Below are 11,864 nucleotides of genomic sequence, written 5' to 3' on the forward strand. Positions count from 1 at the left end.
CTTGTGCCTAATTTGCTCGGTGGGGGAGCAAATAAATACCATCTGTTCTTCAGATGCTGCACTTTCATTTCTTGTTCTCTTTCGGTGGAGGAGCAGTCGTTCACGACTGAGACAATTTTTATTTTTGTACCTTTTCTCCACGTTAAAAAACGACCCTGGTGTCCAACTCTGTCCGGTGGGGAGGCATTGTAAATAGGTACAATAATATCAGAGCGTCTCCAATTACGCTGAACATCCACAGGATGCCAGCATCAATATATTACATAGGAAAGTGTTCGCTGTGGAATTTCCACAGGTCCCGCTATTAATACAAAAATTGTTTAAGAAGTCGAATAATGAGTTGCGAGCACAAACGTTTATTGGAAAGATCTTAAACAAGCTATCCGAGTTTCTAAATTCTTTTTTATAACTTTCCTCTTATACACCTACACTGTTAGTGCTGTTTTACTATTGTTCGACTGGGATAGTATTCGGGAGAGATCATGAAAAATTTAAAAGTGTTTATCGTATCCGTAAATATATAAAATTCTGGTGATGATAAATAAATATTTGTATTTGGATCTTTGCGGAGGTTTGCGCTCTTCAAGTTAACGAATTTCTTCATTTCTGTTTTCATTTTTTTTTTTTTTTTTTTTTTTTTTGTAAGTGAGCATTGATAATTTGTATCATTTAGATTACCGTCCTTATCTTGAATGTTATTTTTACAACGTTTCGTTCGATGTAACCTCCGACTGTGTAGCTCGTCGAAATGTAGAATATTTCTGTCGAACTCGGGAATCTGTACAACTACTAGAGTTCTAGAGAAAGATTACTGGCTTCGACAAGACTCACGTGAACGAAGTTGGAGGTTACATCGGGCGAAATTTTTTTTTCCCCGAGTTCGACAAAAAGATTTCCGAAACTGATACTAGTGCACTTATTGATCCGTGCTGAAATAGTAACGTTATTATTTAAAAGGACATTCTTAACATGGGGAGGGGAGGGTGTGTTGTACCTATTTTGTAATTTAACCTTACAATTGAATAAAAAAGCATATCATAAAACTTTAATTAAACTTGGAAATACGATTTAAAAAATAGCGCGGATCAATAAGTCCATTAGCACCCCGAAACTTAGTAAAAATAAAAACGAAGATGAAATACAGTAGTTAGAATAATCAAAATAATATAGATTTTTCATTTCTATATTGCACACAAAATAAGGGACGATGATTAGACTTGTATAGTTTTATTATATATTTATTATTTTTATTTATTTATTATTGTTATTTTTATTTATTTATTTACTAGCGGGGTGAGGTGGGCGACCGGCTTAGTATATATTATTATAGAGTCGTGATTTCAAAAGTAAAAAAAAAAAATTAGTTGTCATCAGCTAGAATCGAAACCGAAAGCATTCAAAGCTGGTGACGTTACCACTATACCAATGTGAGATGCATATGAACTGATTAAAAAATTAAAAAATAAGCTAAGATGAATATATAAAACGTATAATATATATATATTTTTTTTAATTTTGACTCATTCTTGACTCCTTAAAAACTATTTTAATCAGTTAAAGACCCATAAAAAAACGACCCAACAAAAACTCCAATCATTTGAGTCCCCTGGCGCAGCTCTGCAGCTTTTAGTTTCGGTAGAGATAGGGTTTGAAAATATGGAGACAGACAGACGGATGTATAGATTTTTATATATTAGATTTATTATTTCGATTTATTTATCATTGTTATTTTTTTTTTTTTTTAAATATTTTTTTTATATTTATATTCTGGAGGGATCGCTCCCTCCCTTCACCATCGCATTATCGCGCATAATAAAATAAAGAGGGGCTTCAATGCAGGAAGCAAGGTTGATGGTTAGTATTTGTCATTAAAAATGATATCCTGCCTAACGCACAGCGGTAACAAGCGTTTAGTCTTTTTTTTCTGAAATGAAATTACCGGTTCGTACAAGTGAGCTTAGAAAGTCAACCACAAAGAAAACAAAAAACAACGTTCGTAATATTTATATTTAGTCCTCGTTTTACAGCCCCCTTTCTCTTTCTTTACCGTTCATTTTGAATCGACCTTTATATAAAATAGAACATGTCTACTGTTAATAATATCGATTGGATCCCCTTTTTTTCTTTGCTTGACTGTATGCATTTTTTCTTCGTATACATTTATTTATTTATTTATTTGTTAAGTACGTCTTTGGAGTGTACTTGCTTAGTTTGAAAAAATGGTACTTCTACAGTATTTCCTAACTAAACTGTTTTTTGTTTTGTTTTTCTCATCCTAACCCTAAACTAACTTTTGGGTTTAATTCGGTTCAAATTCTGTAGAAGCGCCGAAATTCTTACCTTATAGAAAATGTGCCTGTTTTACAACTACTTTAATGGAATATGCTCTGAAGAACTGTGTAGCCTCTCGACTAGCCCAACAAGCAGCAAAATCCCACCTCTTAACTATACAGGTCTTTGGATGCCGGAAAACCGTCCACTCTAATAGTTTCTTCTTTCAGACTGCTAAATTTTAGAATCCTTTTTTATTATTATTTTCTGTTTCCTTGGCTGCACTAACCTGCAAAAGTTTAAATGTAATGTGAACAGACATTTCGCTGCTCAACTGCACACAGTCCCCTAATAGACACGTCCAGGCGGCAATATACTTTGAAAGAGGTGAAAAGTAGTAAAAAAATGTATTCAACATTAAGAAATTTGATTTGAATTCGCAGAACATGTTTGATGTCTGCGTTATTCGATTGGAGCCGTCTGCTTTTATATGTTCGTACATACCGTGCACAGGATTTAAAATGCGTCTTTTGCATGAGGATTTGAAAAAGAAAATACCCCCGCCACTTCTATAATAGACAAAATTCGGGGTGCAGTATGAAAACGCTTTATTTATAGCATAGTATCCATTCATATTTGATTGAATAAGTTGGAACAGATGCGTAAAAGATCTTACCAAGAATCCTATATCTCTACAAAGCCACTGTTCGCCCATGCATTGGATATTATTGTCAAACACGGGTCGGTGCACTAATCACTAATCTCCAATCTCCCTGTATTGGACAGGCCCCAAAAATTGGTTTCCAAGCTACTACGCTCCGCAAACTTAAAGCCTCAACCCTGCCCTATCGCCGCAATGTTTTATCATTTTTGTTTTACAAGTATTTTAATGGGATTTGCGTTGACGAACTTGTACCACTAGTGCCTCCTCATCGTAAATGCCCCCGGCGTACCTGACAAGGATTAAAATCCCACGCCTGCACTTGTAGCTGCCGGAGATCCTTCTACTTTGAAGTTTCTTCCCTCAGAGTGGTAGACTTTTGAATTCTATACCTGTATTCTGTTCCCGCGACTGTACTAAAATACACAAGTTTAAATGTAATGTGGGCAGTCATCTCGCCGCTCGACTACCTACTTGGAGTGTGCCTGTAAGCATGGCCCGTAATTCACAGTAGTTTATTTTGTCTCAGTAAAAATTTGCGTAGTTTGGGTGGAATATGGTGTACGGCAAAATCACGTTGACACACCGGTTCTCGCCAGATCACCGAAGTTAAGCAACGTTGAGCCTGGCCAGTACCAGATGGGTGACCATTTGGGAAGGCTAGGCGCTGTATGTACCTTCTGGGAAGGTTGGGCGTGGGGCCAGCAACCTCACCCTATAAAAAGAACTCCTCGCTACAAAAGCATCTACAAAAAGTTGTAGATGGTCTATGTCCCTCCAGGGGCTCAAGGCTTTGATGGATTGAATGTGAGTAAAAAAAATTGGCGTTTCCTTATATTTTAGCTTCTACATCAACTTACAATTCTAGAGTGGCGCTCATTCTGAATGTTTTATGCTCTAATTCGAACCATTAGCTGAAATATGACTAGACAAGATTCCCAAAAGTATGTCAAGGTTGCGTGAGCACACTGCGCACGATTGTTCAGGCTATTTTACAAATAGCATGCCTTTTCTACAAAATACATTTAATGAACCCCTTTTTGGAGAACATGTTTAGTGTATAGATTAGAACTTCTATCTGATTTTGGCGAACGCGTTTAGTATTAGGCATATCGATTGAAACTTTCTAGCTTCAGAGAAATTATTTTTATTATCATCCATGTTGAATCGCGTTTTTCCTCTTTTCAACTCTAGTTTAGCAGAATGTGTTCAGAACTAACGATGGCAAAAAGGGAGACTTTACTTCTGCAACGGCCTTTGTATATGCATGGAGATAAGTTTGCGACAATTTGGATATTTCTTTTTTGTGTCGCCTGAATCGTTAATGAGAATCGCTCTTTTTCTAGTTCTTTTCAAGCATTTGCTCCGAAATGATCAAAACTCTCTGTAAAAGAAAACGCTTAGAAATGTGAAAAGGTTAAGAATGAACAAGATGGCTCCTGCTCACATTTGCCATTTCACCAAATCTTAGCTCTCATTCCTTTTATTCCCGACTCATCCATCAAAACCAGGGTATGACAGAAAAAAAATTAATATGATTTATACATTTATTGCCACAAAGGAAGTAAACATTTTTTGTACGTTCTTAAGCGTGGGTCATTAAGTCCTGATTACGCAATTCTAAACCATTGTTACGCATTTATTGGCTTATTAGAAACAACGTTTCGCATGCAACTTTCTCTTACTACACAAAGTGTTCACGGGATAGATATTCTGAACATTTTTTACAATCTAGAGAATTTGTGTTCTATCTTGGATGACCATTTCTGGAGTTCCAGTTTAGAGGGTAGATTTTGAGGATTTGTTGGTTTTAAGGAAACAGTTTTACGACAATAGTTTTTAGGTAATTGTAATATATGAAATACCCCCCATATATATATATATATATATATATATATATACAAATTCCTTTTCCTTATAAAAAATGTTTCTTTTTCTTAATGTGTTATTGTTAGTGTTTTTTTTTTATTTAATAAGTCCGAAGAAAGGCTGTTCTTGTGAAAATTTTCAAAGGACATATTGTTTGAATTTGTCCAAATAGTTTTGAAACAATTGTAACTAACAATGAAATACACGTTTTGTTGTCATCAACACATTTTTTGAAGTCTAAAACAGTCTGTGTGTATATAATATATATATATATATATATATATATATATATATATATATATACTAGCAGTATTACCCGGCCTCGCTCGGGGGGTTGCTTTGATGCGTTTTTATGCTATTTTGATCTGTATCTTTGGTAATTCCAATATTTTCTGTTCTTTTTGTAATCCTAACATTATTTTACTAAATTTCGGTTATATTGACACCTTACTGATCAACGTAGCCCCCACATTTCTTTGTGTTTTTATTTATCTCAGTTATGTATTGTTATTCAGACCTCAGTTCAAGTTTCTCATTGCTTTTTCAATCAGATTGGTAATCTTATCTGATATTTAGTATATTCTCAAGCCATCTTTTCTCCATACTTGAGAGATTCTGTCGTACACTTTTTTGTAGTCGATCCAGGCCATTGCTTTGTTCTTTTCTTCAGTTTTTTTTTTTTTTTTTTTTTTTTTTTGCTCCTTAAAGATCTTTTGGTCTAATTATAATAAATCATGCTTTCCATCTTTTCTCTTGGTTTTGCATCATGTTTCTCGGAAAGTATTCCGCGATTATTGAGAGATTGATAATGTTATTCTTTCGGTTGTATACAGATTTTTCACATAAAAGTAAGCAGGTTATGGGCCTGTAGTTACTGGGGCGGTTCTCTCTTCTGTAGTTGTTTCTGCCGGATATGATTGTTCTAGTTTTGTTCTTTCCGCGTTTACATTTTGTTTATACTGTTCTGATTTGTACCTGTATCGTCTTAATCTTCCATCTTTTTCTGCTATCTTTTGCTTTATTTTTTCCCTTTGAGTCATATTTCCACTTTTTCAGGGGGGCTTTATCATTTTCTTATTATTGAAATGTAACTTTTTATCCTCCTTATATGAAAGTAAAAAGACTTATTTTGACATCTAATGTACATGCATGTGTGTGGTGTGTATAAGCATATAAGTAAGTTAAGTGAGTACGGCTGACCAAAAAAGAATCACTTTTACTGTAAATACTCGCATAGATATAAAACATATTTGAAAATCGTTTATCAAGGTGTTCAGAAAGTTACTGAAAGGTTTTGAACTTAAATAGATCTTTTTAGTTTTGATATCTTTCTGTAATTTAAACACAGAGACATTATTTTATAAAAACGCAAAATTCAAACAATCTTTATGAAAAATGTCTTAAATATTGGCCATTTTCAGCTTCGCATATTTGTGCTCTTTCAAAAACATTCATGACAGACTGCAGAATCGCTGTATTGCGATTTAACTCCCTTCTTTCATTCCTGATGTTTTCCTTCAATTCTTGCAGAGTTTGCTAAGAGACTCCTTCTTTAAGACATCCCCACAAGAAAAAGTCGGAGCAAGTCAAGTCTGGGAAACGTGGTGACCATTTGAGATTGCCATAGTGAGAGATAATGTTCTTGACAAACTGAGCCCTGATTTTAGTAAAATAATTTCACAACTTGCGTACGTTGTTCAATGCGATATTTATCCATAATTAATTTCTAAAATATTATCTGTAAAATATTTGAAACAGATACAATTACTCAGTCCGGCACCTTACAGATGCTAAACTTCTGACTGACAAACAATATGGATTTAGACAAGCCCGTTCCACAGAAGACATCCTAACTGTAATCTCTGAACGTATATACCATTCACTGGACAAAGCGGGGGAGGGCAGAGTGGTAGCTCTAGATATATCTAAGGCTTTTGACAGGGTATGGCATGAGGGTTTCCTCGAAAATTAAATCATACGGTATCACTGGTAGAATACTTAACATAATTAAATCCTTCTTAGATAAGAGAAAAATCCAGGTTGTCCTCGACGGTCGTACATCTAAAGAGTGTGATATAAATACGGGAGTGCCTCAAGGGTTTATCCTTGGACCTTTATTGTTCCTAATAGTTATTAATGACCTCCCCGACAAAACTGCCTCTGAGATGGGTATATATGCTGATGACACCACACTATAACAGTCATGACAGGAAAACAAATGAACACATAACTAAAGAAATGGCAAAAACACAAGAGGATGACCTTCAATCTGTAGTGGAATGGGGACAAAAATGGATGGTCACAATGCTGCCAAGACTAAACTGGTTTCCTTCAATAATTACAAGAAATCTTCTCTGCCACCAATAGCAATGGCCAGTGACTCCCTGTCTGAGAGTACATCTTTCAAACTGCTTGGCCTAACGTTCAAAGGAAATAAGAGTTGGAACAATTATATTGAAAACATTGCCAGGGCCGCTGCGAAAAAGGTAGGCTCTCTCTACCGTGCTAGAAAACTACTGACACCTGAAAGTATCCTGTACCTCTATAAGGCCACCATTCACCCATGTATGGAGTATTGTTGTCACATTTGGGCTGGTGTATCTGCTGCTAGTCTCTCGCTCCTAGACAAGGTTCAAAAGAGAGTCGCCAATCTGATAATCCCTGAACTGGCATCTAAGCTTCAGCCTCTGTCCCATCGACGAAACGTTGCATCCCTCTGCCTGTTCTACAAGTATTTTAATGGTGAATGCTCTGACAAACTGCAGACACTTGTGCCCCCACGACGTAGACACCCCCGACAAACCCGACAGGCAGCTAAATCCCACCCCACACAGTAGAGATCCCTAGATGTAAAAGATCTTCCTACTCCAGTAGTTTCTTCCCCAGAACCGCTAGACTCTGGAATTCCATTCCAGGTCCCTGCTTCCCTAACTGCACTGACATGCAGAAGTTCAAATGTAACGTGAACCGACATCTCGCTGCCCAAATCCCAACATAGTGCCCCAGTAGTTGCTGCCCCTGGTAGTAGCCCCGTACACCAAAGTGGCAATGTGCCTAGTTTGGGGTGAAAATGTAAAAAAAAAAAAAAAAAAAAAAAAAAGACAAAGATTTTTAACCTTTCAGTGACTTTTTGGACAGCCTGTATTAAAAATATAGTTTGTGAAATGTTAAGATAAATACATGGATAACCAATAGAGATGGCTGACTGGTTGAGTTAATTATAAATTACTGCTAATCAAACAATTAAAACAGATTTTTGTCAAACCTAACTATTTGGATTCTTTTGACTACTGTTCTAATCTTGCGTTTTTGTTTTTTCACAACGTCTCAGTTGATGTGACCCTTTTCATGTGTATTTCGGCAAAATCTTGAATCTGTCTCATTCCGATTGCCATGACTATCCAGTCATGGCAATCGGAATGAGACAGACGTCCTAAATAATTAGCAACTGTCTCTAGAGTATTTCGATAGATACACCTGAGAGTAGTTCGGAGGTTACATCGACCGAAAGGTTGTGAAAATAAAACTCAAAATAAGGACAATAGTCCAAAGAATTTAAATAATACGAATAATTCATTTTCATCTAAAAAAATTAAGAAAAAGAAGGCATGACTCAATCAATGAACGTAGATATGTTTAGCAAGAATTTTCTATTATTAAAGTATATAGGTAAGCAGTCATAGAGAAACAAACGTTGATTTATTCACATTTTATATTATAACTAGCCTTGGTGCCTGGCGTTGCCTGGGTGTTTGTAAGTGCGTGTCGAACAAAAGAAAAAAAAAAAAAAAAAAAGAAAAAAGTTGTAGTAGGCAGGCAGGTAGACAGACTCGGATCCACGATACGAAGGCGGAAAAGTGGAGGTGTGTGTAAAGGTGTTGGTTGAGCAAAAAAAAAAAAAAAAAAAAAAAATGCGAGTGCAAAAAATAGGTAATAGGCAGGCAGGCTATAACCCGTGCCGCAAAATGAGCAAAAGAAAGTGAAAAAAAAAAAAAAAAAAAAAAACGTGACGCGTTGGCTGTTGCGCTCATCGCCAAACCGGAAGTGACGTAGGTTTAAATTAACGCTAGACAATCAAAAAGAGGTGATGGGTTTCGAAAATAGCAACCCCTCCTTGTCGAAAAGTGCCCAGTTGAGGGTGAAGGAATTAATGTTTTTAGCCAATTTTTTTTTATATTTGTCGTCCGAAGGTTCGCGCTTCAAAACGATATATATCTTGTGAAAAAACCGTCGCCTCTGTCGAAAGTTTTAGGCAGACATACAGGTGAGACTTATATCATAGAAAATGGATGTGTGTAGGGGAAAATAATAGCTGAATCACATCCTGTATTTTTGTTATGACTTTTTGTTTTGTTCAATTCCTTCGATTATCATTATTCTTCAATCACTGCTAAGCTTCAACATGGTATTTAAAAAAAAGAGGAAAGGTTGCTTTTCTATCAATCAATATGACATTTTGGTTTGCGTGCAGAATCTCCAACTGTAATCTATTCTCTTCATAGGTTATCGATCTAATGTATTAGTACGCTACATGCGGCCGATTTATGACTACCAATATTTATAATTTACAAAATAATCCGCGTGACCCGTTGAGTCAACGTGTGTGCAATGTACATCCTTTCATACATTTAATGCTCTTAAACAATTGTGAAGGTAAATAGACTGACATATAATACTCAATGCCTGTGTGTATGCGTGTGTGACTTGTACGTGTTCCTTATAGAAAGAATGGGTAGAGTATCTACATAAAATAGAAAAGTATATTCTCATGTAAAATTTACCTAGAGGACAACGCAAATGTTCCCGAATCTCTGAACACACCCGCAAGGGGACTACAAGGACACAACTCTCAAAACATTTAATGCCTTATGTTTATAAAATTTAGATCATATGGATAAAATTTCTAAGGAAGACAATGGAAGTGGTCTCGACTCTCATAGTGTCCTCATAACCTAAAGAAGTTATAGGCGCCGGATATTCTTTAAAACTTAAATACATCATTTTAACAGAATTCATATCATATGTTTAAAATTTTGGGGCGCAAACAATGAAAGTCGTTCTGAATATCTACGCTAGCTTCTATATGTCGAATATCTACGTAGTTCCACCTCTACGTGACCAATGAGGAGCAGAACTTTGTAACTTTATTGAAATTGAAACCACATGTATAAGATAGGAATTCGGGAAATTTTCGCAGTATTTACGTTTCTTCCGGCAATATTAAAAGACGGAAATAGAGGAAGCGGGCAATAAAAAAAAAAACGAATATGATGCTATAAGCATAGTTAAAAAGTAAATTGCAGTGATCCTTATTTAATTTCGGGCAACGTCAGGTCTTCCTGCTAGTATATAATGTATTTTTAAGTAGATTCAGATGGCTAGATAATACAATTACCAATTTAAGGTAAAATAGCAGAGAGACCTGACGTTGCTCGGGATTAAATAAAGAACAAAGAATGTCCCACACTAATACTTTTATTGACATCGAAAAGGGTGAAATTGCCTATTTTTTTATCAAATAGATCGATTGCCAACTAGTCGGGGACCCACCGGATGGTTGGTTGTATTACGGCATATCAACCCTTTTCAAGTTATTTAATGCCGAATCCAAAGATTTTGAAGAATTTTTTTAATAGAATATATTTGTTGTTTTCAAGTCGGTTTCTATTTAACCCATAGTTGGAACCCTAACAGGTACTACCACTCCGGGTCAGAGTGGACCTGGGAGCAATGGTAATTAAAGGGTGGCTCCACACTCCCCAAAGCCCGCAAGCTCGGGCCTCACCACTGGATACAGTTTAAGGTCATATTCAGGACAGCGGCGCACCGGAAGGAAGATTTACGTGTCAGCACGCAGTGACAGTCCACAATACATTGTTGTCTACATTGAAAAGTAGAGAACTTACTGTTCATTTTAACTTTTGTATAATGGATATGAATGAAAGTTTTAAGTGCAGTCAAGTATTATGGCTCAGTTGTGCTCTAAATAAAACCATTAATTTATAACTCGCTCTTGTATTATTAAAGAATCTACTGTTTATTTTATACGTCGGGCCATTCTGCTTTTGCGGTGATCGTTCCTTCCTTAATCTAATTTTTTTATGATCATCGATACTTATCGATAGCATGCCGATGCAAAATCCATCTAAGAACACTGCCAGACAAAAAGATTTGAGTGAAATTTCTAAAAACCTGTTAAAGACGTTTCGGAGTCCATAGGGAACGAACTAGCACGAACGTACACACACGCACACAAAGTGACTTTTATATGTAAGTAGAGATTCGAAACTTTATGAACGTGTCTACATTGTACATTAGCATATTTTCGTATTTTATTTTCTTCAGGTTTATTTTGTCAAACTCGAGCATCTGCACGGAATTTCGGACGGAACCCTCTAATTAATCCATGGAAGTAGCATGCTCTTGTTCCATCAGTCACGACTCGGCAGAATTACTTACTAATTGGCAATTGTATTTTACTGAGGATTGAACCTTCAACCTGCAGAAGAGTTTATATAACTTCTAACTGAATTTTAACAAGTTGCATTCACCCTAAAGCTTCTTAATATAGGACAGTAGATTTTTATTCAAAAATCCAGAGTTCAGCTTATTAAAATAAGTTCAGTAAGTGAAAACTATTTTTACAGGAAAGACTCGCCATTAATTGAGATAATGAGTTTACTTATATGTATCGGTTATGGTTAGGCCGTACACAATGCAGAATCTATATATTAATACGATAGCGTGTGTTATTTTCTGTGTCACTTACATCCTGGTCGTTTAATTATGTACTTCCATTTTTTTTTTTTTTTATATAAATAATTTTACCAAGAATTCTCCATAAGGTTTGGTTTCAGTTTCGATTATAGCTGATGGTACGTAAATCATCTATTTTTGTTATATAAATATTTTTATCAAGAATTCATAAGTTTTCGTTTCAGTTATGGCTGAAGGATATCTGCAAGGATTGAACAGATCATATTTAAGCGTACTTTATGACCGGGCCTTCGTGCTAGCTTAGATAAATACTTTTGCAGTTTTAACAAAAAGCTACAATATCAGA

At 35.7% G+C, this 11,864-nt stretch overlaps 1 pseudogene; it reads left to right on the top strand.

Moving 5' to 3' along the window:
• The first annotated feature begins 3,491 nt into the window (after positions 1 to 3,491).
• Positions 3,492 to 3,608, top strand: LOC145265589 (5S ribosomal RNA; annotated as a pseudogene).
• The last annotated feature ends 8,256 nt before the right edge of the window (positions 3,609 to 11,864 follow it).

Source organism: Euprymna scolopes, chromosome 3 (genome assembly GCF_053919585.1).
Source record: "Euprymna scolopes isolate OS-2025 chromosome 3, ASM5391958v1, whole genome shotgun sequence".
Taxonomy (NCBI): domain Eukaryota; kingdom Metazoa; phylum Mollusca; class Cephalopoda; order Sepiida; family Sepiolidae; genus Euprymna; species Euprymna scolopes.